Below are 26,424 nucleotides of genomic sequence, written 5' to 3'. Positions count from 1 at the left end.
ATAATGATCAACGGCTCAATGTCTCAATGTCCGGTATCAAGTGGAGTACCTCTGGTTGGTCCTGGGGCCGGTTTTGTTCAACATCTTTATTAATGGTCTGGAAGATGTTGAGGGTACAATCCATCCCAAGTTTGCAGATGACACTAAGCTGGGGGGAGGGAGAGGGTCCAGAATGACCTAGACAAATTGGAGGATTGGGCCAAAAGAAATATGATGAGGCTCACCAAGGACAAGTGCAGAGTCTTTCGCTTAGGACAGAATAATCCCATGCACCGCTACAGGCTGGGGACCGACTGGCTAAGCGGCAGTTCTGCAGAAAAGGACCTGGGGATTACAAGGGGTGAGAAGCTGGATATGAGTCAGCAGTGTGCCTGTGTTGCCAAGAAGGCTGCCATAAATAAAGGGAAGGGTAAACACCTTTAAATCCCTCCTGGCCATAGGAAAAACCCTTTCACCTGTAAAGGGTTAAGAAGCTAAGATAACCTCGCTGGCACCTGACCAAAATGACCAATGAGGAGACAAGATACTTTCAAAGCTGGAGTGGGGCGTGGGGGGGGGGGGGAACAAAGGGTTCTCTCTGTCTGTGTGATGCTTTTGCCGGGACCAGAGCAGGAATGCAGGTCAGAACTCCTGTAAAGAGTTAATAAGCAATCTAGTTAGATATGCGTTAGATTCTGTTTTGTTTAAATGGCTGATAAAATAAGTTGTGCTGAATGGAATGTATATTCCTATTTTTGTGTTCACCTATGCAAATTGGTGAGGATTTTTATCAAGCCTTCCCCAGGAAAGGGGGTGTAGTGCTTGGGGGGAAATTTTGGGGGGGAGACGTTTCCAAGTGGGCACTTCCCCTGTTCTTTGTGTAACACTTTGGTGATGACAGCGTTTAACCTAAGCTAAAAATAAAATAAAAATAAAATAAAAATAAAGCTTGGGGGTTTTTCATGCAGGTCCCCACATCTGTACCCTAGAGTTCAGAGTGGGGAAGGAACCTTGACAAAGGCTAACAGCATATTGGGCTGCATTAGTAGGAGCATTTGTCAGCAGATTGAGGGAAGTGATTATTCCCCTCTATTTGGCACTGGTGACGCCACATCTGGAGTATTATGTCTAATTTTGGGCCCTCCATTACAGAAAGGATGTGGACAAATTGGAGAGAGTCCAGCGGAGGGCAACAAAAATGCTCAGGGGGCTGGGGCACATGACTTACGAGGAGAGGCTGAGGGAACTGGGTTTGTTTAGTCTACAGAAGAGAAGAGTGAGGGGGGGTTTGATAGCAGCCTTCAACTACCTGAAGGGGGGTTCCAAAGAGGATGGAGCTCGGCTGTTCTTGGTGGTGGCTGACGACGGAACAAGGAGCAATGGTCTCACATTGCAGTGCAGGAGGTCTAGGTTGGATATTAGGAAACACTATTTCACTAGAAGGGTGGTGAAGCACTGGAATGGGTTACCTAGGGAGGTGGTGGAATCTCTATTCCTAGAGGTTTTTAAGGCCTGGCTTGAGAAAGCCCTGGCTGGGTTGATTTAGTTGGTGTTAGTCCTGCTTGAGCAGGGGGTTGGACTGGATGACTTCCTGAGGTCTCTTCCAACTCTAATCTTCTATGATTCTATGTTGGTCTTGACTGCCTCTTTCCCTGTGTTATGAAGCTGAAATTGTTACTGGTAGAGAAATTTACTGGTTACTGGTAGAGAACCCCCTTATTTGAAAAGGGCGGGGGGCTGCTAGTGGGGCACTTTCTATGAGGGGCACTTGATGTTGGAATTTACTCCACACCTTTGTCTGAAACAGCATGAATGTGCTCTGTTTCACGGAGTACAGCAAACCCAACTATTTTCTCAGGGTTTGGAGGACCGGAAAGATGGTTGCAGGATTTCTCAGGGACAGCGCTGTGTGTACAAGCTTTAAGCCTTTGGTTGATTAAGCTTGGCTATGAATTTTATTTAAAATTATCAGAATTTGGGGATAGGTACTTTTAAATTTGTTTATAAATATACATTACTAATGAGTGAAGTATGAAAACTGTATTAAAGAGCTAGTTTTAAGATGGTCTGTCATAGTTAGAGCGGCAAAGGATCCTGTAGTACCTTATAGACTAGCAGATGTATTGGAACATAAGCTTTCGTGGGTGAATACCCACTTCGTCAGATGCATGTCGTAGTTAGGTGCCCTCTGAATGCCTGTCATAGTCTCACTTCACCAGTACAGCAATCATTTTGTAGATTATTAACTAAAATTGTCTGAATTAGGTTTTCAGCATTACCTTGCCACTTGCAGTATCATTGCTTTGACAAGGGAAATACTTTGCACTTTCAGTTTAGGGGAAAAAAACCTCATTAACTTCTGCATAACAATTTAAAATTCCAAATAAAGTATGTATGCCTGCTAGAGTACATAATAAAAAGCGTATCACATTACTTTATCAGTTATCCAGTTTAATTCATACTGTTTCTTGCCTCAGTCTAGATGAATTCATGTGAGGTGTAGCATTCTAAATGTTTGTTTCTAGTGGAGTTTATTATAAGAAAAAATAATGCTCATCTATCCTACCCTTAGTAAGTATTATATCTGGACTTAACAAATCTACCTCAATATTACTTCATTACAAAATGTATCCTTAAACTCTGAAATTAATTTAAAAGGATGCATAGTTAAATTACTCAACTAAAAACATGATTTAAAACATGAAACTTCAATATGTATTTCTCCTTGATTTAGCTTTTTCTGGTAGTGCAGTTATTCTCTGTTAATAAAGGTAAATATCCACGAAGAATGGCTGGCCATAAACTTGAACTTTAATACAGTAAATTTATTATTTTATGTAGCTTTTCAGGGATACTGTTTGTAAAATCAAGCATTCCATTAATTAAATACTTAAAAAACCTGTAAAGTCAGCACTGAGGTCTGCAGGAGAGTGCCCTTCTGTCCTCCCCACCACCACCACCGCTCCCGCTGTCTTGACAGCAAAAGGCACCCACTCCTTTCTGTGACTGGCCAGAAGACTGCACCCTAGTCTATTGGACAGAGTCCTGGATATGGTGATCAATGCATTTGTGTCTTCTTAGATGGATTATTGCATCCCATTATATCTAAGAATGAAGCCACACACCTTCAAAAGGCTCCAAAACATGAGTGAGTGCCTGGTGGTGCTTGGATACTAGAGAGAAAGGTAGCTAGAAGCACCACTCCAGTGGAACTTTGGATTTCTGCAGCGTCGTAGACTCAGCACTGTGCAACCTTTGAGTATGGCAAGACTAAAGCCTGAATCTCCACTCTGATGGAATTTCATGCAGTGTCACTGGGAGGGACATACCAGTGTTTGGTTAATTGGAGTTCAGAAATTCAGGGTTACAATGAAATTGCAGAATGGTTGAAAGTAAAGAGAAAAATAATTAAAGCTACAAAGTTGCAAATCAGGAAAATTTATGTTGTGAAACCTTTTGTACAGAGACCGTAAATCTCCTTGGCTGACAAGTTAAAATTTCCTGCAGTTCTGTTCTCTGCGCCAGTTTGAAACATATTTGTGCAATGAGCTGCAAACCCTAGAAGTAGTTCACTCATAGGCGGACAAGTGGTAGAAATGACTTCTGTCTTGTCCTCAAAGCTTCCAGCATGGAAGGGCAGCTTTGATCTCCAGCAAAGATTATCTAGTGGAAGTACAGAATTAATATATACCCAGTTGTCCCAAACTTTGTCCCTTCGCTGCCCAATACTGCCCTCTTTTAGGTGGTGTTACCTGAGTGAGAGCCTCCTAGTGCAGGGGCCATTGTAGCTGCATTTCTGCAATCTTGTTCCACAAAGTGGATGTTTTCATGGCTTGAGGCCCTCTACCAGGGTCTGAAGTGGGTTTCTATAGAGTAGTGGTGTTTCTAGAATCTTGACTTTCTTGGCATCTGTTGCTTCTTTAGCATCACGCAGTTGTAATGTTATATCCTTGAAATGCAAATAACAAGATACTTAGCGAATACCACATAACGTAAGAAGAACCCTTTGTTTTTGATTTAGCGCTATAAACATGCCTATGCCTATTGACCCCCTAGGGCCAAACTGTCACCTCTGCTCAACTATCTTAATGTTGAAATGGAGGCATTGCTTTCTTTTGCGGGATATCCAACAATGAGTAACCTCAACTTAAGGCACTAGAATCCAAATTCACTATGTGTTAATAAAGACCTGCCTATCTGAGAGCTAATGGAGACAATACAACAAAATGTAAGGTAGGTGAGCACACCTTGAAGTTGCCATTATGGAATAATACTTAGGGCATGACTGAAAAAGCCTGTCTTTGACTTTCAGCTTTGTCTCTTGTCCCAATTATGTGAAAAAGAGCCTCCTTTTTAGTCCAGCTCATCTCTTCCTCTCTAGCAAAGTCATGCTATCCCTTGTTTAACTTAGGCTCATGTGGCTTTCTGATTGACTGATTTTTCAAAGTCAATTAGCCTTTGGGCCTTTCATCAAACCACCAGGTGGTAGGACCAGGCTAAATCCTGATTGGATGATTCTTTCTTTCTTTCTTTCTTTCTTTCTTTCTTTCTTTCTTTCTTTCTTTCTTTCTTTCTTTCTTTCTTTCTTTCTTTCTTTCTTTCTTTCTTTCTTTCTTCCTTCCTTCCTTCCTTCCTTCCTTCCTTCTAAGGAATGTAGTTTACTAGCATAAACAGTCTGTGTGGATTCTTATAGACCTGTAGAAATTACCAAAAGGTTATAGTGGGGACCTACTAGGTCAGAATAAAATATTCGTACACTAACAATAAATGCAGAGTTGCAACATAAAATTTTAAATATATCCACCTCTTCAACCTTTTCTCAGTTTGTAACTCCAGAAAATGCTCTCTAGTTAAATTATACAAGTAGGGTGAAAGAGAACTAAAATTCAAACCCTATTAGGATTAACATAACTATATAAAATGTTATAAAAATAATAACCATAAACCATTACAAAAGGTTACATTTTCATTATCCCAAAGCAAAACTATTCTGCAGTGCGATATTGTGATGGAGAGATAGTCACATTGGACTCGAGCTTCCAGACTTTTGACAGTAACTCTGTCAAGTATCTGATAATGAAACAGCAAACTATTTATATTGGCCATCTTATGCTCATTCCACGTCAATCATTTCTTCCCTTGGAGCAGGTCTTGATGGAATTTCATATTTGCTATTTTAATACCATTTATCTAGACTTTTCATGTGGGAGCTGGATGGACACCTAAGGCTGGGCACCTGTGCTCTTGCTGAGTTGGAGCACCCTGGGCACACCAATCTATGGCATTGCCTTGAAATTGTCTCTCTATCTACCAGCCCCAGCAGTACAGCCAGGGGGTTCTAATGTTTTTGCCTTTCAGTGTCTGTGGACTGCTTGGTGTCATTTTTAGGCCTCAGACTTGAAGTATTTAGATAAAACTTGGTCAACTGGCAATTTTGCAAGTAGTATGCGTGACTGACTGAGAGTTCAGGATCGGGGCCTTAGACAAAATGTGGACTATCTATTACACAGGCAATGAAATGTAAAAAAAAGAAACACTAGACATTAAAATTAAACCAATAATTTTAAAGAGATATTTTAGAATTTAATTATGGGCAATAATTCCTTTGTTCTTTAAACAGAGTTGTCTTGTCAGTAGAAATGAATATCTTTAATTCAAGCCTTATACCAGCCGGCTTTATTTTTAATGGAAGTATGTTACCATGACACAGAACACAGACAGACAATTCTGACCAGCATACAGCAATGTGTTTGTGATGGCTGTGATGAGGGTATCTCTACCACTGAGCTGTGTTGTTTCTTGAGTGAAAATTTTAAAGCCACGCAACTAGATATAACAAATATGTTATTTAGACGGGTTGTGAGTCATTTTATGTGTCTAACCCAAGGCTTTGGCTTTAATATTCTCATACTTCCTCACTCCCAGAACTGTTATCTGGTATAATGGTATTTAATGAATTGTATTTGGGAATCTTTTTTCTCTAGTCAAAGGCACTCAGATTTCAACACTCCCCCCCCCACCACCACCACGCACACAACCTTGCCTTGATGATCTATTGGCAGGTGTTGTTATTGTCCAGCTATACCAAAAGAAGGACAGGAGACATTTGACATGGGTTTAATCAGGCCATAACTTTATTATCTGTCTGGGACTACCCGGCAGATAAAAGTGTACAGAGCAGGTAACCCCATGTTTATTCCATAATTCCTCCGGGAGGCTTTTGCCACCTTCCCCTCTTTTTCCATCCAGGTCCCTCCAGCAAATTCATTACCGGGACCTCACCATACACCCCACCCCCATCGTAGGAGTGTTAAGTGGGCTGTAAGAAAGGGGGGGGTTGGCTCCATGCCGTACCAATCATAGGAGTCCTCAACCGCCCCCAGTTTGTTCCTTTAATGAACATTCCAAGCCATTTATCCAGTCACTTTATACCTTTCCTATGGAGTACCTGCATTGGACCCCCACCCTACCCGCAAATAATGAGTTGTGACATACAGCCTACTGCTCTTCATGCCAGGGATGAACAGAGCCCTTCCTGAACCTGCTGTGAGGAAGATGAAAAAACCCTGACTGCACCCAGCCAATAAGGTGGTAATGGAAAAATTCCTTCCCAGACCCCCTAAAAAGGGGGCGGCCAGTGCAATGGCCACAGCAGGTCTTGACCAAACCTGGTATTTCACCACCTAAAGGAGAAGGAGGGTGGATGCTGCTTCAGCCTGCTCCATGTAAAAGAGAGGCTTCAGATGCAGAGCCACCCCTTTTAAACCCTGAATTCCTAGGGGATGAGTCAGTGACCACACTGACCATTTTACAGCAATTTTCATCTCCCCACCTAGCCGTAAAGGACTGTTCCCTTCATTTGACCAGCCAGCCAAATATACCCTCAACCCCCCTGCTTAAAGGTGCAGGGCAGTCATTCGCTTTTAACTTTGCACAATAAAAAGGAGGACTTTTGTTATACTTTTTTCTGAGGAATAACCAATTATTAATGAGACTGAGAAATGTAGTATTAGTGTATGTCTACACTGCAAAGAAAATCCTCCAGCACTGAGTCTCAGAACCCAAATCAATTGACTTGGGCTCTTGGGGCTCAGACTGCAGGACTAAAAATAGCAGTGTAAATGTTCCCCCTTGGGCTCGAACTCAGGCTCTAAGAGACAGACACACACACACGCCATGAGGTTTCAAAGCCTGGGCTCCAGCCCAAGTAGGAACAGCTACACTCCTATTTTTAGCCTCACAATCCAAGTCAATTGACCTAGGCGCTGAGACTCGGTGCTGCATGTTTTCTTTGCGGTTTGGACATATTCTTAGAGACTGTGCACGGATCCTGCAGCAATGAAGTCCAATGGAGCTTTGCCATTGACTTCAATAAGTTTGGGATCAAGTCCTTTGGGAAGTGATGCCAACTTGTCCATTTTTTTTATGCTACCTGATGTCTTTTCTCTATTTCATATCGTCTGTCCAAATAGCTTTTGTTATGGGGAAAATTAAATTTCTGTTAACCTAGGATTAAGTTCCCAATTTACTAGAAATCTCATTAGAAGAGCAGAACTCAGGATTTCTACCATCCAGGAATGGTGCTAATATCAGAACTCACATACTAGCCTTCATTTAGCCTCAAATCTGAAGCCTGAGCTCTAGCCTAAACCTAATTCAGATCCAAGTATTCTGGCTTTGTCCAAATAATCATAATGCCTTTATCCAATGATCACTGCACTTCCCAGTTTATATATTAGGAATCAAAGCATACTTAAATTCCAGATCAAAGTTTTCATTTTTCCACCCACTACTTCTACTTTTTTCCCCACCAACAGGACTGGCTCTAGGCACCAGCAAAGCAAGTACGTGCTTAGGGCGGCACAATTCCAGGGGCGGCATTCCAACCACCCTTTTTTTTTTTTCGCTTGGGCGGTTGCGTTCTCAGAGCTTAGGGCAGCAAAAAACCTAGAGCCGGTCCTGCCCACCACCCTAGATGGCTGGAATTACATATGTTTGGACAATCGGGAATCTTACTGTACATAATTTATTAGCCTTCAAAAAGCTCAGTAACACTCAGATTTTTGTGTCAGATAGGGTAATTCATGGATGTAACCAGTTGATTTAGTCAGCTGCTTTAAAGAAGGCATATTAACACTACACACCCTAAGTTCAGACAAATTTGAACCACACAAAACTGAATCAGAAAAAATGCCAAAAGAATGCATAAACCTTGGGTAGCAATAATAAATAGTCCTGTTGCCAAACATTCCTCTTCTCCCCTCCCCCTTCACTTATGGATGTGTAGCCTTGAATACTTAATACAAGGGCCTGACCTAACTCCCATTGACGTCAGTGGGAGTCTTTCCATTTGCTTTGATCATACTAGGGATTCAGTGCCCATTGAAGTAAACGAAAAGATTCCCATTGAATCCAGTGATCACTAAATCTGGCTTATGGTGCATTTTATTTTTAGTGCAATCTACAAGTGTCACAGTAATCTGCATTACACACCAGTAGCTGTCCCAGTCAAATGTCTCTGATGCAATTGGCCACCATTTGGGTCTTATATTACTGGACAAGTGACACTGATGTCTTCCATGTTTTTTTCCTTCCCACTGTTTGAAAAATAAAGACTTCTTTTATGGTAGAAAAGCATGTTTTTGGAGTGAGTCTCCATGATCAGAAACATGGGTTTAGTATGCTGACAAAAAGATTTCATGGCATTCAAATTTTTACTGCCAAACCTAAAGTGTTCTGGAAAAAATGTTGATAAAGCTGGCAAAACCTAGAATTCTACTGAGACTTGCCCTTCCCATATATTTATTTCTAAAGCTAAGTTCACAATACTTCAGGAAGGTTATTTTAAAAGTCACTATCTACTAGTAACTTCCATAAATCTCCTTCTGTACTCATTAGAAAAGTGCATGTTTCCATGAGATGTCATAACATGGTATGGCACTGCTAGATGTCATACCCATTGGAAATAATATCCTTGGTCAAAAGCAATATGCAGCACAATAATGTACTGTTGTCCACTTACCTTGGGGTAATGGTACTGACAAGTCTTGCAACTACTAGTATTCCACGTATTATCTGTTGAAACCAGTAGGATTCATGAGGTTGGGTTGGACAGATTCTTCTTTCTTTCTCTAAAGAAAATTAAATCCAAAAATAATATATTTTGGGGGCCTGATTTTGATGTCCTTACTCAGGGTGAATAGCACCTTAATTCTATTAGTTCAATGGGACTCTGCCAAGTAAGTACTCAGTATGAGGTTTGCACGCTCAGGCCCTTAATGTTAAAGTTGTGTTCTAAACTAATTGATTAAGAAATTCAGTTCGAGGTGACAGTTCATCTTTAAAGTTATACCATTATTCTAAAGGAACACAGGAATATATTTTTGGCTATAAATAGTTTTGTTTTTTTCATCAGGAGAGGGTTAGAGTTTAGACCAGCAGTCACAGGAGATATTCTATTGAATTGCCATTTTTTGTGAACTGAAGACAACAGTCGCCATTATGGATTATAATCACAATCAACAAAAGAGTAAAAACCCTAATGGGATGTGTGTGTTTAATTCCATCTTTAAATTTTACTTTCTTTCCTGCTAGTATGATTAAACAATCAGAACATTAGTTTTATTTTAGTATTTGACTTATTTATTCTTATTGCCGTATATTCACAGACTTTTAACAAGCATGAAGTATATTTTCTGTAAACTAAACAAAAATTCAAATACATTATTACAGAAGTAACTCTAATGCTTATTATTAGCATTTATATATTATAGTTTTGCTTATTCTAAGCAGCTGGTTATGACGAATAAAGTGCATTATATTTATGAATGAAAATATTGTAGAGATGGGCTTAAACCAAAATTTCCCCAAACTTTGAAGGCTGAAGGGATTTTCAGAATCCAAACTCTTGACATCCTTTAATGTCCCAATGTCACGAGAAACTTGCAAAGTCCTGATTGATGCGGTGTGACACCCAGTTCACCAAGTATCATTGTACTGTATCTCCAGATGCTGGCATCCTAATAAGGGGCAGAATTAAGGGTGTATGAATGTGTTGTGGGGCAAGTGCTACCTTAACTATGCACTTCCTGGTTTTCTTATATTTTAACACCCAACAAGGGATATGCTATGGGATCTAAAATGAACATTTCCTGGCTGACTAACATTTGAGTTTATGGTGTCTATGTTTCATATTCTGGAAGACTAAAGGGAGCATTTGTAATGGCGGCAACCATAACTCCGTCTTTACAAAATATTTTTTGTAAGTGAATAAGTAATACTAGTCACTTTTTGGTTTCTAACTGGAGCAACATATCAAGTATAAAATAATGTGACATGTTGTTGTCTGAAAACTATTTCTGACATGGCTTTAGGATCCAGTCATAAATTATTTATAAGATATCATTTTAGATTATTTACAAAAAGTTCTGAGTGTGACTTCTTGTTTTGATATTTTTAAGCCTCCTAAAGAGTTGCTGCTAAATCTGGGGGTTAATTTTGCCTTGACTCTAAGTAACAAATCACAAATGATATTCATCATACTGAATGAACTTTTATTGTGTAGCACCCATAAATTCAGTAGAACAACTAAGGCAAGGCTTGATGTACTGTAGGTTTCAGATATAGGGTCTGATTCTCCGTGGCTTTGTACCTTGGATAGATCCTTACACCAAATCAGATAGCATTTTACACACACATTGCACTAATGTAAATGACTGCACGAAATACAAAGTATTGGGGATTAGGCCTGTAACCAGTTGTTTGTTTGATTTTTACTTTTATCCTACTTTTGAGGTAAACCTTAATTTTTTTAGAGAAGGGCTCTGCTTATGTCTAATAGGTTCATGTGTTTCAACAAGTTACTTTAGGCTTTTCATTAATAAGTAGTTTCTGATGATGAAGGTGTTGGTTGTAATTCTGTAGTTTAGGCTGCACGGAGCTTCTCATTACGTGTATTTTATCATAAAGAGCTAGCTAGGATAAATTGATTTTTTTAACAGAAATTGAATAGGTTTTATAATGTCAGCTTTTTAAAAAATGAGTTAGGTTTTGTTTTGTTTTGTGTGGTGAGAATGATCAACATATGTTAACTATATTCCTTGTGTGTAAAATGTGTAATTTTCTGCTCTGTATACTTGTTGCTATAATAAGGGCCCCGATATTCCCTGATTCTGTGGCTGCAGAATTCATCCCTTGGCACCGGCTTGTGCTTCTGAATCTCAGCTTAAGAAAAAGTATCCTTTACAGCTGAGGCGGCGACCTTGAAAATCTGATCTGAGGATAAACAGATGAGTGAGGTACCTGCCTGGGTCTACAGAAAGTTTGAAACAGTAACTTTGAAGATGTGTCCTGCCCCATTAATCTCAGTCAAGGCCCTGTATATTCTATAATTCTGTGGACATAGAATTTAGTATTTTTCCAGGATGCTATAGAATTACCATTTGGCTGCAACCAGATACTGGGCATTTTGTTTTCTGACTCACTGCTCTGTCTGGACTCGCCTGCTGTGGCATCTTGTTCTCCAGCTTTCCCCACAAAGGGGAGTTAATTGGTTTACAGTGGATGCACTGTTCCATAGAGCCAGCCAGCCAAGGATCAGGGAGCCAGAGCTGGAGTCCAGCTCTACCAGGGAGTGGGGGAAGCTAGAAGTGTAGGCTGGTGAGCTGTGCTGCCTTGGGAACAATGTAGTAGCCAAGGCCCAGGAAGCCTGGAAGATGAGCCACTGAGGCTACCCTTTTACTGCTTTTAGCAGAGGAGGACCTGGACAGCAGGGAATGAGAAAAATCCAAAATGCATGTGTAACAGGAAGGAGGGGCTGCCCATTCCCATTCCCTCCTTCCTTCCATTTTCCACTTTGCCACTGGCTGAACAAAGGGGTGGCGTGGAGTCAGCTGATTGGCTGCTGGGTGCCCCCTTGCCTATTCAAGCTAGCCATGGCTTTTCAAAAAGCCTCTTTCTCTCTGCTTAGCTGCCCTGCTCTCCCTCCCCTTAAAAGTAGATTAGAAGCTCTACTGCTTATGATGGTATGTTTCTGAACAATCTCCTGTTTTTAGGGAAAGGGAAGGAATTTTTCCCCTGGGGCTAACTTAGTATGTGGTCTGGTGTTTTGTTTTTTTTTAACCTTCCTTGCAACCTCTTGGAGGCACAGTTGGGTAGAAATGATACGATTCAAAGTTCATATAATGCAGTTGAAATTACTGACTTGTTGCAACTTGGGGCCCATGTGCTGTGTGAGCAAAGGCTAAAAGGGCCAGCTCTCAGAGGTAAATGAGACTTGAGATAGTATAGTTAGATTTTGTACTCACAGAAGGAGAGTAGCCTGAAGTCTTTGCAGAATGAGGTTCCTATCACTCCACCTCCTTCCCCCTTATTTGAGGGGTGGAAAGAGAAAAGTTTTCACAACAGTGCTGAGTCTGTAAGGAGGTTCTACCCTGAGTTGTTGTTTGGTTTGTGGTTAAAGCCCTATAACTCTCAGTGGAACAAATTAAAAGCCTGATACTTGAGAGCAGGCTGAGGGCAGTGTGGTGCACCTCCCCAAGGTTTAATTAATAAAGTTGCCGTTTGCCATTTAAGCCAATCCCATGTGTCTGCCATTAATTTGCCTGCTTGTCCTCGTCAACAGCTACCTGTCACCTTCTTTCCTGGCACACTTGTGGGAAGGAGGTTCTAAGCTGGGCTCCTAGGACAACATCACAGGATCAGTGGCTCAGGGAGTGGAGCCATGGTGACTGGAAAGTATAATGACAAAAACATGCTCAGAAATAATCAGTGTCAAAAATAATTTTTGACAAACTATATGTCATTGAGCAGTAGTTGTGTGGGAATTGGAAGGGATGGGAATGAAACTATTTGATAGTGGTGGAATAAATTAATGTTGGTGCAGAATTTGGCAGTTGTTGCAGTGGACTTTTAGAGAGTGTTATTGGAGAATTTAGGGATTGTTATTGCTCAGTTTGATCCCCTTGTGCTGTGCTGTCCTCTTCAGAGCTTGATCCCCCTACTTGAAATCCTGGGACTGGTGAGAGGCGTGTCCAAATGCAGCTGGCACCTGCCAAATTTCCATTCTGTACTGGGAGCTGCATCAGGGACAACAGATTTTCTCCATCTTCAGAAAGTTATCAAAGTTAAAATAAAAGTTCAAGCAACTCTGTAATCCCATCCAAAATTTTGATTCTATCTATGTCTTACTTAATTCCAGCTCCCTTCAGATTCTTGCCTTGGCCTGGTTTTCCTTCAGTTCTTGTAAGAAACACATTTTCTTCTATCAAAAGATACATGCTTAACCTTTTCAAATTCTTTATTTAAAATGGCATGATTTTGACTCACAGTATGTAGTTCCTTCTCAAAGGTTAAAACTATATCCTATAAGTCTGGAAACATAGGGTGCATATACCTCCAGTTCTTCTTTCTTCAACTGTATTAATGGTGTATAAGATCATCTGGTGTGAGACTTCTGAAGAGAAGGCTACTTCTCATTCACCTCTGGCTGACTGTGACTCCTTTCAGACTGGAGACTGAAAATACAGCGGGAGAATGCTGTTATACTGAAGCACAGGGCACTTACTGCTATTTGCTATACAGAAGCTTTGGTGGCTAGTTTGCCTTTTCAGGGATCTTCCTACAATAACCCAACAGAAAAAGCACAAAACATCACTGTGAAGAGAAGACAGTATAGTTTTTACCAAGGACCAAATGTCCTAAGCAAAGTCGTTTAGTAGCTGAGGAACAGGAGCCCCCTACAAATAGTTCTGCACGCCTCCATTAGTAAAGTAGCAGTTTCAGCTGCAGTCTTTCCCCCTTTACCTTAAGAATAGCTGAGGTGATTCTATGACTCTTAAGAGCAAACTGGGAAATCTGTGTTCTATTAGTGATCGTCTCAGAAACATCTTGATTTTGATATGTGGATCATCTACTTTATTTGTAAGACTCTCAAGATCCCTGAAACATAATTAAACTTCAGAGTGAGTGTACAGGAGCCCTAGATTTTTTTTCCGCTAGAGTAGAATAATGAAAATTTGTCTGATCATGTGATCTATGCATCTCATTACTGCTGTCTCCTCAGCTAATTTCTCAGATGCTACTAGATCTCCAGGCATTGCAGAAATAGTGATGGATAGCAGTCTGTTGTTGATCTAAAATGTGATTTCAAGCCCCAAAATATTAAGATACAAAATAACTCCTGAGTTTTACAGCTGCCAGAGGCAAGTGCATATTGAATAGATTTGTGTTACTTAATAAGTCAAACATTTAAAATTCAGTTGGATTTAGTTGATATTTTGACAAGAAGTGAAAGAGCTCCACGTGATGATTTACAGTGCAACTGTATCAGGAAGTACTGATATTTGTGTAAATACTGAGAAATTCAGTGGTTTAAGAGGTTAACAAATTAAGACCAGTTAGCTCAGAACCAGAATGTAAAATTGATTTATTTTATCTTACTTAACTGTGAGAATGTGCTTAAGTGCTTTGCTGAATAGAGATGAACCTTATGCTTCAGGTTAAGCACATGCTGAAGTGGGGCTTAATTGCTCAAGAATGATTACAATAAAATATTTATTAACTACGCAAATAACTGAATTCATTAATCTTCCATTGCAAAAAGGTGAACAGCTCTCTGTGTGTGTATTTAAAAGTAGAACCTAATATCTCAGTGAGAAAAACATAGCTTTTTAGGTTTCAGAGTAACAGCCGTGTTAGTCTGTATTCGCAAAAAGAAAAGGAGTACTAGTGGCACCTTAGAGACTAACCAACTTATTTGAGCATAAGCTTTCGTGAGCTACAGCTCACTTCATTGGTATGCATCCGATGAAGTGAGCTGTAGCTCACGAAAGCTTATGCTCAAATAAATTGGTTAGTGTCTAAGGTGCCACAAGTACTCCTTTTCTTATAGCTTTTTAGGACACGGTGGTAGCTTAAATGCAATGATAATGTATGGAGAAGGAGGGAGATATCCATATTATGTATTTTATGTAGAGCATGGCTCTCAGTTTACCTGCCTGATGTGATTCCGTCTGACTCCACCGTGTTAAAGCAAAGAAGGTAGTTAGGGAGAACAAGCAGGAAATGAAACAGACAGAGATAAGATACCTCCAAGGGTCTTTTAGAGAACAATGGGGGACTGTTAATCAGGGAATGCTTACCTAGCTCTAGCCAGGTTAACACATTTATTTTCCCAAGGTCAGAGCTTAGGATCAAAGGGACACTAAACTATTAAGCCCTTCCATCTATTTCAGAAGAGAGCATCAGCTGTTGGAGGTGAGACTGACAGAGACACTGCCAGAATACAACAGCAAAGGTTTTCTCCCAGCCCAGAAGTAAGGTCTCTGGACTCAGTGGGATGTACCAAAAACTTTCAAGCAAAGGATAAGGTTTAGATCAGACACAGGCGTATAGGCTTTTGTTGTTTTATCCATCTTCACTGTCTATTATTTACCTTTGGGTGAATAAACATGAGGTTTGTTCTGATAAAACTGTTTTGAGTCACTTTAATCAGCCAATGGCCACAGGCTCCTGAGAGAAATTTCCTTGCAGGTGCCAAACACAGTTGGGCCTATCATGTTTACATGATTCAGAAACAGGGGTCTGTAACCAAGCGATCCAGTCCAAGAGTGGCTGGACCATGGTGTACCACATTTGAGAGGTGAAGGAAGCTGAGCACGTCATCTCAGAGGGGCACTTGAGAGGGTCTGAAAAGGGGTCTAAGACTCCCATTGTAACTCTGACAATATATATAATAGGAAATATTTTATTACTGCCATGACTGATGAAATAGAAAAGATAGTTATATAAAGTTTAAGTTTTTATATGGATATGAAATGAATAAATATGATAGTCTATGCTTTTAAACACTACACAGTAAAATATCAAGAGAATGCAATATCCTTCCTTCTCAGCCTTCACTGATAGAATATGTAGATATGTAAAAGTTAGGGCACCATCAGGTGATACTAGTTCTCCAGATAATGTAGTACCTGAACACTGGAGTTGAGCCAGGGATAAATTTGGCCTCCTGTATTTCTAGTCAAGAACATACTTGAACATACTTGAACTATTGATATGCCAAATGTGACTCCCGTGCTCAATGAGCATAAAAAATTGCCTTAGCACCTCAGTCTGGCTGGACTCTACATTCATACAGTGGGGCTCAAATCCTGAGAGAGGAGATTGCCTCTTCACCAGTTCCTTTGCTACCTCCCACTAGATCCCTGTGTGAGAGGAGGGTCTTTCTTGCTAAACGACAGCTGGAAAGGATGCAAGAAGGTTAATTTCTTCTGCACCCTTCTCTGCACCTAACCATCCTTCAAGGTATTTAAACACTCTTTTGAGCTGTCTATTTTAGCTATGGTGTGTGTGTTTTGGAGTGGAATCAAATATCTATTAAGCATATTTATATGTTTCTCCCTGTAAATCTTTCAGCTCAGTGTGAGTATATATAGACTGCAAATGGTTTTGATAGAATGTACCATTTTCAATGAGCTGTGGGCATCTTCACACAGAGACCTATATCAGAAAGTCTTTTACAATGTTAATAACATACCATGCAGCTATCTAATGACACTTTGATATCTTAGCTACCCATCAAATATCTGCTCCCTATTGCTTTTCAACAGCATGTTTTCTGTAAGCCAGACTGCTTTTGTATGTCATTATATAAGAAAATATAAACAAGCCTCACAGTAGGGCTTTTTGAAAGATTTAATTAAGTGGAATGGTCTGCTGAGTGTTTTTTTTTCTGCCGAGTAAGAAAAAATCAAAATGATTCTGATAAAAATATCCAGAGAGCATGATTCATGTCAATCAAAAAACATGAACTTGCATAGTACGTAAGAACTGGGAAAACTATGAGTGTGATTACAGATCTGTTTGCTGCAACCTACAAATGTGTTCTTTTGAAAATTTTAAAACAATTCATCTACCTTTTAAAAATCTCCTTCTTACCAGGCAAAACTGTAGTATCATAAACATGCTTTTCCAATTTGTCTTAATAAGGATAAAATGTCTATTATCACACCCATTTTTTATTAACAGAACTAGGTACTCTAGCTACTGCTTAGTACTGTCATACCAGAGGAAACAAATTATGGTCATAGGTCATGATTTCCTATGTATAGTTGGTAACGCTATTCTATTGCACTAGTGCCTAGAAATCCCAGTCAGGATCAGAGGGCCTGATCAGGGAATAGTAATTCTCAGAACAGATTTTTCCATTTAAATATATCTAGGAGGTTGTAACTGTTTCTTCAGATGTGAACCTAGCTAGCATCATCTGTGTCTTTGTCACCTCAGGGTTAGACTGCTGAACAGTATGATTTACAGTGGTTGTCAGTTAACTTCCAGGCAGAATGTAAGGTAGTGAAACAAACTAAATGGCATGAGACCTATCTACTTAGAGACGTTCTCTCTCCCAATGCCAGATACTACCACAGTTATCATCAGTGGAAACATTCAAGTTGGAGCCTCCTAGTATAAAACAGAGGAAGATACACGCAGGATGCTGTCCACTAAGGGTTCCTTAACATTGAAATCCACTCCTCTCCTTGGTCCTAAATAGTCATAATTTGTTGCAATTCAGGGTATGTTGTAAGAACCGGCTACTTTCCTGGGCTTGGGGGGCAGATAGTGGGAACAGAGGGAATGGGCTGCTGATTTGTTTTTTAATTATGGGTGAAGATTAAGGGATAATGCTTACTGGGATGCTTTATTTTATTGTTTAATTTTGTATGTAATTTTAAACGGATCAATTTAAATGGAGCTTTTGATAAGTCCCATCTTGTTTTAAAAATAAAAATAAATAAGTACACTCTATAAGGAGGGCTAGATTTTGAATTCACCCAGAAAGCAAAGCTAGTGCGCAATTCTACAGTTTGTATCTTGGTAGAAGCATTTTAACAGAGGTGCGCTATGATCTGCACTGTCTGCCGGTTGCTTTGGTTGGAGTTTAAGGTGTAAATTTTGTCCAGTAAAGCCATAAATGGCTTGAGACCTGCCTAACTAAAAGATTGCCTGTCTGTCTTCTTGTGTTAGGGATGTTGATCACCAAAGGCACTTGAGCAATATCACCCTCAGTTAAACTAGTGAGGGGCATTCTCTGTGAGAATCTGTTTTCTTTGGAGCTTCCCCACTTTGGTATGAACTAGCCAGTGCCCTCAAGGTCAAGAGGTATGTAGCAAAACATTTTTATTCTCCTCAACTTTTGAGCAGGTTAGGGGATTAGGAGTGTGACGAGTGGTGGATAAATTGTTCTTGTTTTGTTTTGCTTGCTCATTGTTTGGTGTGGGTGAAGGTGTTGGACTTGTAAAACATAAGACTAGTGTGTTTAAATATTGATAAGACAAGTATGAGCACCCTTTAATCCAGGGGTGGCCAACCTGAGCCTGAGAAGGAGCCAGAATTTACCAATGTACATTGCCAAAGAGCCACAGTAATACGTCAGGTTTCAGAGCAGCCATGTTAGTCTGTATTCGCAAAAAGAAAAGGAGGATTTGTGGCACCTTAGAGACCAACAAATCTATTTGAGCATAAGCTTTCGTGAGCTACAGCTCACTTCACCGATGAAGTGAGCTGTAGCTCACGAAAGCTTATGCTCAAATAGATTTGTTGGTCTCTAAGGTGCCACAAGTCCTCCTTTTCTTTTTAGTAGTATGTCAGCAGCCCCCAGTCAGCTCCCCCACCCCACTCCCAACACCTCCCACCCGCCAGCAGCTCTGCCGATCAGTGACTGCCCCTCCCACCTCCTGATCAGCTGTTTCGTGGCGTGCAGGAGGTCCAGGGGCAGGGGGAAGGAGCGAAGGCACAGCAGGCTCAGGGGAGGGGGCGGGAAGGGGTGGAGTGGGGGCAGGGCCTGTGGCAGAGCCAGGGGTTGAGCAGTGAACAGCCCCCGGCACACTGGAAAGTTGGCGCCTGTAGCTCCAGCCCCAGAGTCGGTGCCTATACAGGGAGCCGCATATTAACTTCTGAAGAGCCTCATGTGGCTCCGGAGCCACAGGCTGGCCATCCCTGCTTTAATCTTTTCTCTTCTGAATTTAAATAAAAAAGAATAAAGTCATCAATATTAAAGATAACTTCCTGGAATTGTGCTGTAGGACATCTCCTGTTAGCCACTCAGGAACTGGAAAATACGCATACTAACTAATGTAGAACATAGTGTGTGGGGGGAGGGAGGGCAGAATATTATTAATAGAGCATAAGGTCTGGGTGTGTAAGGTCCAGATCTCAGTTTTCTGTCAGAGTGTTCCTGGACAGGAAAAGAACTCTTTTCTCAATAGTGAAAATTGACCCTGAAATATAACTCCCCTCTCTACTTCTTAAAAACCCAATGAAAACCTGATTTGTATTTTAACCAGTTTACTCAGCTCAGCAACGCTAGTAACACTCACACTAAAGACTGGTTTTCTAAGAGCCAAACTCTGCCTGACACTTGTGTGAGTTCATAGTGGAAGCAGAGGGTATAATCCCACATTGTATACTCTTGCATATGGGCCAGTCAGAATGAGAGTTTGTGGACTCTAAGGAATACGGGAACAACTCTATTTATATTCCCTGGGGAGCACCCAACATCACAAATGGAGGGGAAGCCATGGTCCTATATCCTGCCTGCCTCCTGTGCCAAGCACCGGCCAGCAAGGGGGAAGAGGCCCTTCCTATAAAGGAGTGATGCAATGGGTGCATGTGCAGCTTTTGGGTGTCCAGGAGCTCCAAAAGCAGTTTTTCAAGTGTTTCCTGGGGACAGCAGGATTCCACACTGGCCCTAACTATGTCATGCCTAAATGGCACAATTAAGCCTTATATTACTGACATGCAGCAGAACAAATATGTTAATCAACTTCATGTGTAATGTACAGCATTTCTAAATGGGGTGTTCAGTCAAAGCAGACAATGTTATACAATCAGAGGCAGTATAATCAGGTGAAAAATGTAACTAATACTGACACTCTCAGAAGGAACTGGTGCAAAGTATGCTTGACTGGAATTCACACAGAAGTTTCAAAATTTGTATGCATTTTTGAATAATTAATATATATAGACTTGGGATGTATCTGCTACATTCTATTTGAAGATAATAAATGTATTGTAATGACAATTTCCTGCCACTTAAATTACCAGTTCTTTACATTTTTGAAATGCATATAGACTAGTGCTTTTTAATCTGGGGCTGTTTCATAAAGACTATTAATACGTTCAGGTCTTCTGTTGAGTAACATGACATAGTGACAGCCTTATTTAGGCTTAGAGTTTTGATGCATCAGTCAGTGAAATATTAAACAGCTCTAAACTATTAAATGCTCATTTTTTGGTATATGCAGCAAGCAAGCATATCATGCTGTGCACTAAAGCAAAGTCTGTCTTAATTTTTGCAACTCTTTGGGCTAAAAATCTTTAAAATAGTAGAATGGTTTATAAATCTTTCTGTAGGCCTATCTAGAATAATAGTTCTGTAAATCATAAGCAAGGAAGAATCTCACAAATAATTTCTAATAAAGTTATACTTATTGGAGATAAAAGACTAACAGTAAAATATTGTAAATTAACCTCACTTTAAAAAAAGGACTTTTGAAAAGACAGAGGAAGAAATGGAAAAAGAACATTACTAGTTATTGCTGTCCTCTCAATAACATATCCTTGACAATTCCAAGAATTCAGTGCATTCAGTCAGAGGAATGTATGTCCAGGCCTTTTTGTTAGTTTATCTAAGTCAGTCATTGGCATTCGTAGCTGCTTCTTTATGAAAGTGCAGGGAAAAATCCAGCATATTTCTTAATGTCCTTAAATCCCCAGTACTTTGATACTGTCATGAATGTAAGTGATGATAAAAGGTTAACCAAGCTCTCTCTCGCCTCTGTAATATCTTCATCTATGTGTGAAATTTATCATTTGATAACTAAAAAAATTCTTTGTTTTGCCCCTATTATAACTCAGGCCTAATCTAGCCACTCAGCTCTGATTGACTAAGAGAACACAGTTCACTTATTTTGTTACTTAATTCACTACCCTATTTTGATTCAGTCAAGAATATGAACCTTATTAAGAATTCAGTTAGTGCCCATCTATTCTGATATGAACATCTTAATTTGCAAAGACACATTGGAATGGGGTAGGTACAATTGTTCTACAAATTTCAAATAGCTATTCTATGCCACACTGAATTTTATTCATTCTGAGAATTGGTCTTAGCATTTAGATTTTGAGATCTCTAAAATGTATATAGATATAGATGCATGCACGTACACACAAACTCATACAGTATGTATACAGCATTTTGTGCGTGTATCTATCCACCTCTATTGCATATGCAAAATGTTAAAACTGGTTTTCAGAATGAATACTCTTTATATTTTGTCACAGAATACCTGTCTGAAATTCATATAATAATGATTATGACTACACCATCCCTCTGTGTGTGTGTATGTGTGTGTTTTGTTTGAAATTAAAATGATCTCATTAGAATATTGGGAACTCCAGCTGAATCCTTGTTTGAGTCTACAGTAGGGCCTTTGAATGGAAACACTAATGTTATGCTTTATCTATGTTGGAGCTACTGCTCCAGCTATAATACTAACAAATCACTTAGTACAGGTTGAACCTCTCTAGTCCAGAACCCTTAGGACCTGACCGGTGCCAAACCAGAGAATTTGCCGAACCATGGGAGGTCAATATGTAGCGAGTGGGTCTCTTTTTATTTTTATCTCGCCGAGGCGAATAATCGGAACACTTGCAATGCCACCTAGCCAAGGCTTACCGGCTCTCTTCATAACAAAGTGTTAGTGTTGTTTCACAATTTTACTGTATTGGCACAAGGAAATAAGTAGATAAAGCAAAAAAAACCCCAAAAAACCGAAAAATAAAATCATGCCAGACCATGGATGTTGCTGGACCAGAGAGAGCCAGACTAGAGAGATTCAACCTGTAACAACAGTAGTGTCCTGCGTGCTTTTCTTCATCAGTTGATGGCTCTATTAGGTTTGACTTGTAGGAGTGGGGTAAGGCTGGGGAGAATGAGTGAAGTTGTCAGTATGTTGCCTTTCTTACTGTAGTTGACACACGCTTACTGCATTTTTATTGTGATAAACAAGGTAGCATCTTGCAGCAGTAACAGCCAGCAGGATCATTTAAGATGAACAATTTGAGGTGCCGTGTGCTTTTTAAATAAAATAATTCCTTAGTTCTCACCTTAGTGTGTTTCTTACATGCATGAAAGAAGATCAACATTTGCTTCTTCTACTCTTGTTCATTACCACAGGTACTTCAGCTGGAAGAAGTGGTTTCTCTGGGATACTACTTTAATCCACAGGATTTTATGTGTATTGAGCTTTTCTCCTGCTGCTATACTTGGGAGAGGTTGATTCAAAGTTCAGCAATGTACAAAAAATGAAATGTAATAGCAGTTTACTTTCCATTAAACTATGGATTTTTTTAAGAGGCTAATTTACTGAGAAAATACTCGGAGACAGTTTTACATCTACGATCTAATATCAAAACCCTGTGTAATAGTCTTTCTTAAAGACAAACGATCTAATTTGACACATAGCTATCCTGCACAATACATTTTGGTTAGTATTATACCTGGCACACTAGCTAGTTGCGGAAGTGTTTCCATTCTAAGATCCTGTTTTCAGTTTGCTCCATAACTTTCCGAAGCATTCATCTTTGGGGCTGAAATTTTTCCAGTGTTTTTGTCCCTTTGCATATCAGTGTCCACTTCATGTGGCATACATGTAGGGGTTGTAGTTGTTTGATGATACCTCATATGGGTTGCAGTGTGGGGAGGTAGGTGACAGCTGTATTGAGTCCGGTTCTCTTAGGGCATTTGGGTGGCCTCTTCTATGATGCAATCTACTTCTCTAGTGGAGTGTCCTTGTTCAGTGAAGATGGTTTTGAGTGTGTTACGGTCCAATAAAAGATATTACCTCACCCACCTTGTCTCTCTAATGGGACCAACACACCTACAACAACACTGGATAAAACTAATTTGTGATGGCTAGAATAGTTTCTTATGGACCTTCCTGCTGGCTGGAGGTCAACAAAATGCATAACACCCTAGCCCCACTCTGAAACACCTTCTCTGTGGCCCAAATGCCCCCAAAATGCCATTAGAGAAAGGGGCCCAGATATGCCAACTTTACGCCAGCCCAGGATTTCTCCATGTTGGAGGAATTTTCCCTTGCCCTTTTAAGGCTGTTTTAAGGCCACTTTGTGCAGTGAAATTTGTGGGATGCAGGATTCAGCCAACAATGTTTAGCCTGAATAGGACCCCCAAATAGTTAAACTAATCTAAAATAACAAAAAGTATCCAAAATTGTCCACTGTCTGTCACAAGGTAACAAACTGCAAGCAGAAAATCTAAAATGTAACAAGAATTCCACAGAGTTGGACCTGCACATTGCTCCTTTATTAAACTTATTTGCAGAAAAAAAAGTGTTTAATGAATATACTACTTCAGGGGAAAGAAACCCTAATTAGAAACAACAACTTTTATTGATCTTATTGTTTTATTTGTTCCAAGCTTGGGTGAATTTTACTCTTTGTGCTTTGTTTATCATTGTTTTGAAGCACTTGGAATGCCTGTAGCATATAGATAGATTATAACTCAAATTGAGGGGTGAAAACACGAGAGACACGTCAGAGTCATAGGTTGGCATATGCTTTTACAATGTTGTTTTCTAAGAGTTGATGGAATTTCTCACATACCATATAACCTGTGGCATTAGTAGTATTTCTTTCTGGTTTTGTTTTTAAAGAGTTTAGAGTTCCTCTCTGCCAATGGCATTCTATAGGCTTCACACAGTTTAAATACACATTAACAAGACTAAAAGACAAAACACAAATTAAAAAGACTAAACTTCTTACAGGCTTGGAAGTGATAAAACAAGATCAGTCAGAGTTAATGTTTTTAATTAGTGTTTCTCAAGAAGAAGCACATTCTCATTAGACTTTTCTTCTTCAAATACAGCTCAATAAGGGAACAATGTGCTAAACTAATGCTGAGGAATTCGTGTTATGCTTTAGATTTTGTGCTTGTGGTTTGCTACCTTCTGACAGAAAGTGGACAATCCAAGATTCCCCTTACATTCTATTGGAATCTTTAGTATAATTATAATAGGGTCCTAAGACTTAAGTAGTCAGAGGCCAAAAAGGGATGGTATGCTGTAGAGATACATAGGTAATTCTGCCCTTTCCTCTGATTGCGCGTGACTCTACCTCTGTATTGCTTCATGTGAGCAAATCAACTGCCCATGTGTATTAGCAATAAAGAAACTGCTGTGAGGACCATGCTCTTGGTTCCTCATTGGAGTGTCTCAGTTAAGCTGTGTTCCCCAGTGCTGTTCTTTCTCACCTCGTGTTTTGGTGCAGAAATCTGGGTCTCAACCTAGTCTCTGCCGTTAAAGACCCAGTGGCAGCATCCAGGGATTGAGGGAGTAAAGCAGCAGAAGATGGCAAAGGAAGTCAGGGGGGAGCATGCACAGTAGAAGGAAAATGGAGGCATGAGATTCAGAGTGCGGGGTAGAAGCAGGAGCAGCAGAATGGGGAGTAGGAGCTGAATTTAGTCTTCCAATCCAGCATTTTTCCAGAAATGCCCATTTAACACAGGATACCACTAGTCATGTTCCTCTGTAAATCAGCTTTATTAGGAAGAGGTTTTGTTTCTTGAAACAAGTCAGAAGATGGTCAGTAGAAGCAATTTTCAGGGCATGACATTCTGTCAGTGTCATGGGGCCACTGGCCTTTTAAGGAGAGTCAGGGCCTAGCTTACCCATGGCGGCCCTCTAAAAACCATCTGGGAGTAATTAGTTGCCCTAGGTAGTGTTTAATGTTCAATTAGTAGAGGAGCATCTGCACCCTAGAAAACAGGCTGCCTGAGCTCAGTCAGTGAGTGTGCTCAGGAGGAAAGTGCTCTGAAGAGAAAAGGCTTATAAGGGGAATGCAACCCCAAGAGAGAACAGGAGTAGCTTAAAGGGAGAAACTGGGAAGGACCCAGAGAGAGAGAGAGACTGTTCCTCAGGTGAAGGGAGTAGGAATATCCTGAGAGAAGGATCTAGAGACTTTCCAGGGGAAGGAATAGTGGTTCTGAAGGTAGGAACCAAAAGTTTGCTCTCCAAAGAGAGTTGTGCTGTTGCTGGCACCCAGTGCCGAGAGGCAAAACAACAGCAGGGGTTCGTTACCCGGTGTGCTTCACTCAATAATCACAACGGGGTGAAGAAGCAGAAAAGTTTATTTGCAGCTGCAAACAAGGTACAGGGAGAATAGAATCTCAAATCCTGCACACCAGAGCAGGTCATTACACACACTTTTATATTCCTTAATGCTACTGCACTACACATCAGCCAATTAAAACTTTGCACAAATACTCTGCCTTCCTTATATGGGTTACAACAATGTTTATTTCCTGCAACCTCTAACAAGCATTCCTAGCAACTTAAACAGCCAACACATTCTGTCTGGCCTTGTAGCTCTCTCCTATTATCTTTAACTTGGCGTCAGCAAACCTTACACTATAAGGCATTATCTGCGGCTGCAACATTGTTTTAAGAGCAAAAGAGCTTACTTAAACCAGCCAGGCCTGAATTCTATTAAGGGGGGTTGAGAAGAAGCCCTTAGGCCTTCAGCAGGGAGACTTCCTCGACCCTTATGGCCTTCCATCCGCTCGACTTAACTAGTGGCCATGCCCTGGGGTCTCCAACAGTACTGAGGCTGGGATGGTGAATGCCTTGGGGAGTACCAGAGTAAGTCCTTGCTTAAGTTTATATTAATTTCTGTTGTCAATAAATGAGTCCCTCAGAAGGGGGTACTCTTTAATACCCAGAAAGTCTGTTTGGACTTGTCTGTACCTGGCTGAGGAGAAACTAAGGCACAGCTCCCCATTGCCTGAACACTAGGGGACATGCAGCCAGAAGCATTGTTCACAGTCAGATTCAAATATATTTTGACTCCATTATTTATGTTCTCTGTGTATATGGAGAAATTCAATTGAAATCAACAGGTGACCATGTACTGAGAAGATACAGGATAGATGTGAGAAGAGAACTTAGTCCTCCACAGCAGTAATACATCTTTGCTTCTTATATGCTGCACTGGTGATTGCATCCATTTTATTATTTGTAGCCAACGCTGTAAAAGGTATCATATAATGTGATTAACTAAGAGTACAAATCCCTGTGATGATAGTGTGCTGCCATGGCATCTGAACTCCAGTTAGTGAGATAATTCAAATAGAGAATATTCTTATGCCCAAAACACTCAACCAGCTATCCAGAACAACAGCAATACTGAAATCAAAATGTAACAAGTCTATCAAAAAGAAGCTACCAAACAACGATCACTCAGAAGCATGGACTTAGTTGGCCTCCCCCTTAACATAAAAGGAAAACTGCAGTGTTCCAAGGCAATCAGCAAGTGAAATAAGATATTGCAAAGTAATTTCTGTTAGATACTGTGGCTTGTTAACTAACC

The 26,424-nt window shown here is 40.3% G+C and overlaps 1 protein-coding gene across 2 annotated transcripts in view; it reads left to right on the top strand.

Annotated features, from left to right (window-relative positions):
- The window catches only part of IMMP2L (inner mitochondrial membrane peptidase subunit 2), a 796,496-nt gene that overhangs the window by 768,531 nt on the left and 1,541 nt on the right, over positions 1–26,424 (top strand). The window lies entirely within an intron of this gene.

The sequence above is a fragment of the Chelonia mydas genome, chromosome 1, assembly GCF_015237465.2.
Source record: "Chelonia mydas isolate rCheMyd1 chromosome 1, rCheMyd1.pri.v2, whole genome shotgun sequence".
Taxonomy (NCBI): Eukaryota; Metazoa; Chordata; order Testudines; family Cheloniidae; genus Chelonia; species Chelonia mydas.
Note: the sequence above shows the minus strand (reverse complement) of the source record. Positions and strands in the feature narration are given on the sequence as shown.